The sequence below is a fragment of the Vulpes vulpes genome, chromosome X (genome assembly GCF_048418805.1).
Source record: "Vulpes vulpes isolate BD-2025 chromosome X, VulVul3, whole genome shotgun sequence".
Taxonomy (NCBI): domain Eukaryota; kingdom Metazoa; phylum Chordata; class Mammalia; order Carnivora; family Canidae; genus Vulpes; species Vulpes vulpes.
Window position 1 is genome coordinate 117,660,128 of NC_132796.1, and position 7,524 is coordinate 117,667,651.

The following is a 7,524-nucleotide window of genomic DNA, read 5'->3' on the forward strand; positions in this document are numbered from 1 at the left end:
GTTTGAGGTGCTCTGCATTCTTGCCAACATTCAGTAATTTTGGCCTTTTAATTTTAGCTATTCTACTGGTCTAGTGCTGTTTCATTGTATCTTCAATTTGCATTTCTTTAATGATTAATAATGTTGCCCATCTTTCACATGATCATTGATCATTTGGATATCTTCTTTAGTGAAGAGTCTGAACAAAAATTTTGACTGTTTTAGATTTGAGGTTTCTGTCTTACTGGCAGTAGAAGAAGTTCTTTATATATTCAGGAAATATATACAAATTTCGCAAATATCTTCTCTCAGTCTGTTGTTTGCCTTGTCTCTCTCTTAATTGTATTTTTTGAGGGGCAAAAGACCTTAATATTATGAAGTCCAATTTAATCAGTTTTTTTCTTTTATGACTATGCTTCGTGCTTAAGACATTTCCGATTACTCTAATATAATGAATATTCTCCTAGGTTTTTTTTTCAGGAACATTATTGTTTTGCCTTTAACATTTAAGTCTATGCTTCATCTTGAGTTAATTTCCTCTGTTCAGTGTGAGGTATCAGTCAAGGTTTGATTTTATTACATAGCCATGGTTCGTATTTTCATTTTATCACCACCATGTATTGAAAAAACCATCTTTTGCCCACTGAATTGCAGTGGAGACTTTGTTATAAATTAATCATATAAAAATAAAAATTATCTATTCTCTCTCTATCATTTATCTATCTTTCTTGATTGTCTAGTCTGTCTCATTAGCCTATGTGTCTGGCCCTTCATCAAAGTCATATTGTGTTTTTTTAATTTTAATTAACTATAGGTTATATACAGTTATAGGCATACATATTAAATGTATAACTAAATAGATTTTATCTCACATGTGCATTTTTATATCACCATCTTCCAGATGAAGGTGTAGAACACTTTATAATCCCAAAAGGCTCTTTCATGCCCCAACTCAGTCAATATATCCCCCTCCAAATACCATCAATCCACATTACTTTGAAAAAGCAGATCATAAGCTGATACATAATTTTGTTAACAAAGCCATTCATATACTATGAAAAGACATATATTTTAATGTTTTCTATAGTAAATATATACATGTATTTTTTAATTGAGATATAATTCATCATTTTAAAGTATTCGATGAATTTTATCATTTTTAAGTATTTAGTGCAGGGTTTTTCTTCTTTTTTTTTTTTTTTTACTGGATTCACAAAGGTGTACCATCATCACTGTTATCAGTTTCTTGAATATTCATCACCTAGGAAGAAAATCTGTATTATTATAGTCATTCCCTATTACCTCCTTGAGGCCCCATGACAATCACTAATGTACTTTTTGTGTCTACAAATTTATCCATCCTGGACATTTCATATAAATGGAATTATATAATATGTGGCCTTTTGCACTTGGTTTCTTTCATTTAGTATAGTTTTCAAGGTGCATCCATATTGTAGCATGTATCAGAATTTTGCTTATTTGTAATGCTGAATAATATCCTTTATAAAGAAAGATTTATTTATTTCAGAGAGAAAGAGCATGACTGTGAAGGGCAAAGGGAAAGGAAGATAAAAAAAAAAACTGAAGCAGACTCCACACAGAGTGCAAAGCCTAACTCAGAGCCCGATCTCAAGACCCTGAGATCATGACCTGAACTGAAACCAAGGGTTGGACACTTAACCGACTGTGCCACACAGACGCTCCATATTCTTTTGTATGTATACATCACTCGTTGTTTATCCATTCATCTGTCAATGAAAATTTGTGGGGTTTTTTGTATATTTTTTATTGCAGTTCTATTTGCAAACATATAGCATAACACCCAGTGTTCATCCTGTCAAGTGCCCCCCTCAGTGCCTGTCACCCAGTCAATGAAAATTTGAATTGTTTCCACCTTTTGCCTATTGTGAGTATACTGCTATGAACATTGACATACAAGTATATGTTTCTGGATGTGGGAAACTAGAAATAGAAAAACAGTATGAGCCTAAAGGAAACAGAAGAAAAGAAACAGTAAAGATCAGAGCAGAAATCAATGATATTGAAAACTGGAAATTGATATATAAAACCAATGTAAGGTAAAAGCTGGTTCTTCGAAAAGATCAGTAAAATTGATAAACTTCTAGCCAAGCTAAGTAAGAAATGGAGAAGACACAAATTGCTAATATTGGAGATGAAATATCAGTCATCACTCTTGATCCTGTGGGCATAAACAGGACAATAAAATAATACTATGAACACGTCTATGCCCATAAATTTGATAACTAGATGAAATGGACCAACTCCTTGAAAGATATAACCTACTAAAACCCACACAAAGAGTTCTGGGTAACTCCAAAGCTGTTATGTACTCTCCTGTGGCTGCTAGGCTTCTGTTTTTCATGATTTCTATTAGTTGTGAAGTTACTGATTTTCTAAGCTACAGTAGAGCTAAGGGAAGGGAACGGAATTAGGGAAATTTAAAGCACCACTAAACTCACTGTTCTTACTAAGATTCAGTCATTTTTCTGGAATAAACTTTCCTCGGATTGTTGTAAGATTTAAGTTAACTTCTAGAGTTCTGAAAAAGTCTATTTTGACAGTTTTTGTGATGTTCTTGCTTTTATGGAGAAGTACATTTTTGGAAGCTCTTACACTACCATTCAAAAGTGCCCTCCTGCACTTTGATTTTTTTTTCACTTGGGTAGTACGTCATATAAATCACTCCACATCAGTTATGGAGAGCTGATTCATCCTTTCTTACAGCACCATTTACTCAAGCACTCTTCTATGTATGGACATTTAGGTTGTTTCCAATACTTTGCAGTTAGAAAATACGCAGTGAACATCCTTGTGCATATGTATTTTTGGATTGTTGGAAGTTCATCTTCAAGAATAGCTTCTTAAAATCTAAATTTCTGGATTGAAAAGTTCTATTAGGTATTGCCAATTTCTCTCTGGAAGTGCTGTATTGCTTTGCATTCTCAGTAGCAATGAATCAGCATGCGTGTTTCCCTATAGACTTATCAAAAGATTCTATTGTCATATTTCTCACAGTTTTCCCTTTCTGCTAGGTAGCAAATGGTATCTCAGTATACTTTTTATCAGTGATTCTCTATATGTAGTGAGTTAGAATATTTTTCTCATGTTTAAGGGGAATTTTTATATTCTTTTTCAAGGTGAATTATCTGTTTATATAGTTTCCTCACTTTTTGGTTCTTTGTCCCTCAGTTTTATAAAACTTCAGATTGCTCTTTTTTTTTAATAGAGTTGCTAATCACAAGTCATGCCTGAGCCTTGATATTTTTCTTGTGCAAATATTTCAGGTCAAATTAAATGCCTTTTTCAGTGGCTATGAGTCACTGTGATTAAATTCAAGTTATTTGAGAATCTCATTAATCAGCTGCAGAGGTTCCAGAAAAGGTTCAATAACCTGAGTAATTTTCATTAGAGTCAAGCCATACAGGGACTGAGTTTTTACTATTGAATGAAACTCCTGTGTGGGGTCAGGAGCGGAGATGTAGGAAGTTGGTAAGAAGTTTTCTGATAAAGTGTAAAATTATGAAGCACGAGTCATTATTCTTTTGTAAGTTAAAAGAAGAGGGTGGAAATTAAACGAGAAGGAGCTATAACTTTAGGAAGAATACTTTTAAAATGAGGGTTAAGGGCAGCCGGGATGGCTCAGCGGTTTAGCGCTGCCGTCAGCCCAGAGCCTGATCCTGGAGACCCAGAATCGAGTCGCACGTCAGGCTCCCCGCATGGAGCCTGCTTCTCCCTCTGCCTGTGTCTCTGCCTCTCATGAATAAATAAATAAAATCTTTAAAAAAATAATAAAATGAAGGTTAATAGTTGGGTAGATTAGCAGGAAATACAGTGAAAGGGCAAGCAAAAAACAATTATCATAGATTTGATACATATTTATTGAGTATTTATCATGTGTAAGACTCTCTTTTAGGCACTTAGAGTCTGTGGGAATTACCAAGATAAACAAGGGAGAATCTGTGACCTAATCTAAAGACCTGAAATGAACGATGTGGCCTTTCGTTTAAGCTACCATTTACTAAGCTCCTACGATGTGATAAGCACCACTCAAGAGAGTTTACTTCTCTTATCTCTAATTGTCATAGAATCACTGCCAGGTTAATATTATTTACTCTTATTTTTAAGAAGAGGAGATTGAGGCCAAGAAAGGTTAAGAAACTGGTCTAGAGTCAGAAAGCTGTCAAGTTGGACAATTTGAACTCCCATCTGCTTAGAAAATGCCGAATACCAATTTTGAATACTTTATAGTGAATTCTGTTAGGATTAATCAAAGCAGGTTAGCCTAAGATAACAGCAATAGCTAAACTTATTTCATAATTTCTATGTCAAACGTGGCACTCAACAATTTACATGGATCATAGCTAATCCTGAGATAGAATTTAAATGTTTGCACTCTGTTGTACATCTGAAACTAATGTAACACTGTGTGTCAACTACACTTGAAACAAAAATAAACAAATGTTTGCATTCTTTACACTCTCTCTGACACTACCATCTACCTTATTGTCTACATTGAAATCCCAGGTTTCATCCAACACTCCTACCTCACCCATGTCCATTTGGTTGACCAACCCAGTACATTCTGCTCTTCAATAGCAATTTAATTCCTCTTTTGTTCTTAATCCTTAGTCTGAACCACCATCATATCTTAGTGGATTACTTTAAGTGCTTCTATACCCATCTCCCAACCTTTCTAATCTACTTTTTGTAAATTGCAGATCCAAATACATTGTTCCTCCAGTCCTCCTCCTACCTTTAGCCTGGCAGTTCCTTTCCTTGACCCACTCCATATATCAGCTCTATCAAACTGCCTTGCTCTTCTCTGGTCCTGTCTCTATGTCCCTCAGTTTCTAAGAGTTCTTCATTTTTAGGTGCATTTTCATGGTGCAATTGCCACGCAATTTTTAAAATTCTTTATTTAAATTTAATTTAGTTAACATATAGTATATTCTTAGTTTCATGGGTAGAATTTTGTGATTCATCAGTTGCATGTAACACCCAGTACTCATTATATCTAGTGCCCTCCTTAATGCCCATCACCCAAGTATCCCACCACCTCCCTTCCAGCAACCTTCATTTTGTTTCCTAGAGTTCAGCAACTCTTCTGGTTTGCTTTCCTCTCAATTTTCATCTTATTTTATTTTCCTTCCTTTCCCCTATGTTCATCTGTTTTGTTTCTTAAATTCCACATATGAGTGAAATCATATGGTATTTGTCCTTCTCTGACTTGTTTCGCTTAGCATAATACTCTTTAGTTCCAATCATGTAATTGCAAATGGCAAGATTTCATTCTTTTGATGGTTGAGTAATATTCCATTATATGTATGATATATATTATATATGTATATCTCACATCTTCTTTATCCATTCATCTGTCAGTTCACATTGCCATGCAAATTTTTAAAAGCGAATCATGTTTATTAGATTTCTTTTTTGCCTTTAGATTTTGAGTCATAGTTAGAAAGACCTTCCCTACACCAAGGTTAAAGAGGAATTCCCCTATATTTTCTTTTTTTTTTAAATGTATTTTATTTATTTATTTATGAGAGACACAGAGAGAGAAAGGCAGAGACACAGGCAGAGGGAGAAGCAGGCTCCATGCAGGGAGCCCGACGCGGGACTCGATCCCGGGTCTCCAGGATCATGCCTTGGGCTGGAGGCAGGCGCTAAACCGCTGAGCCACCAAGGCTGCCCTCCCCTATATTTTCTTCTGATACTTGCATGATTTTATTGTTTACATTTAGCTATCTCATCCATCTGGAGTCTTTTTTTGTTGTTTTTTTGTTTTTGCCTATGCTGTAATATGGATATAATTTTATCTTTTTCCCTGTGAAATTATCTGGGTCTGCATTTTTTTATGGAGTAGTTCTTTTTATAGAAATTGGTCCATTTAAGCTTTCTAACGTTAATGTGGTCAATTTCGGTAACTTGAATTTCCTTAGGAAAGTATTCATTTCCTCAAGTTTATTTGCTTAGAGGGCTCATAAATTAAAAAATTCCATTTGTTTCAAAGGTAATTTTTCGGGGATCCCTGGGTGGCGCAGCGGTTTAGCGCCTGCCTTTGGCCCAGGGCGCGATCCTGGAGACCCGGGATCGAATCCCACGTTGGGCTCCCGGTGCATGGAGCCTGCTTCTCCCTCTGCCTATGTCTCTGTCTCTGCCTTTCTCTCTCTATCATAAATAAATAAAAATTAAAAAAAAATTAAAAAAAAAAAAAACAAAGGTAATTTTTCATCTTGTCAGTTCTTATTTTGTGTATTTGTTCTTCCTTTGTGCGTTTCTTTTCTTGATAAAGTTAGCAAGTACTTTGTCTATATTGTTAATCTTTATAGAATTATACCTTTATTTCTTGAGCTATTGTTTTTATCTTTTCTTCATTTATTTCTGCTTTTATCTTTGTTATTTTCTGGTTTATTTTGGGTCATTTTAAATTCTTTTCCTAGTTTTATGAACTTGGAATTAAACTCATTTTTTGTTATTTCAGTTTTCTGGATAAAAGTGTATAATGCAAAAAAAATTTTTGCCGTATCCCTTCCTTAAATGCATCCCATAGATTTTTTTTTTTTGACAGATCCTGCCGCAAGTTTATTTGTACAAAGAGTACAGGAGGACATCAGGCCCATGCAGACAGAAGCCCAGGGGTCATACCAGTCCTTTCATCCTCACAATGGCAGGCAGAAGCCTCTACATTAGAGGCTTTGTGGCCCCCTTTGTGGGGGCCTGGGGACTTTTGGGAGCCTGTGCTGCATGAGTAGAAGCAGGAGGCGGAGCCGGGGTTGCAGCTACAGCCTGGGCCTTGGTTTGAGCCTTGGCCTTGGACTTTGGCCGGTAGAGCCTGAGACCTTTGGCAATGCGGGTAGTGCCTTTCCCTGAGCTTGGGGTGAGTGGTGTAGGCAAGTCGATTGAGCTTATGGCTGTCGCCCTTTGGGATCTTGGGCTTAACCTCCTTGGGCTTGACAAGGGCCTTGATAACCTCGGCACTTGCAGTCATGGCCTTGGCATTGTTGGTCTGCATCTTCTTCAGGCCCTTCTTGTGCTTCTTGGCAAAGCACATGTTCCTCAGGAGCTTGGGGTCTACCCTCTTAAGAGATTTGTATCTTTGTGATTGGGGTTTCTTGATGCCATTTCTGTGCCATTTTTGTGACTGGTTGTGCATGGTGTGGTTTTTGAACTCGGCCATGTCTGCACTAAAGCCCACGGCTCCCCAAACCATCCCATAGATTGTAATAAATGATACCTTTATTGTTATTTTTTTTTTGATTCTGTAATTTCAGGTTTTTTAAATAAGATTTTATTTATTTATTCGTGAGAGACACACAGAGAGAGGCAGAGACATAGGCAGAGGAAGAAGCAGGGAGCCTGATGTGGGACTTGATCCCAGGACCCCGAGATCATGACCTGAGCCAAAGGCAGACACTCAACCACTGAGCTACCCAGTGCCCTGTAAATTTTTGTACTTGCCATGTCATCCAGAAGTTGTTTAATAGGAGATTCCTAAATTTTGAGGAAGAAGGGCCTTTCTGC

General features: G+C 36.5%; 1 pseudogene; it reads right to left on the bottom strand.

The window, feature by feature from the left end:
- Window positions 1-6,684: 6,684 nt before the first annotated feature.
- On the bottom strand, window positions 6,685-7,180 carry LOC112909802 (large ribosomal subunit protein eL29 pseudogene; annotated as a pseudogene).
- Between the last annotated feature and the right edge of the window lie 344 nt (window positions 7,181-7,524).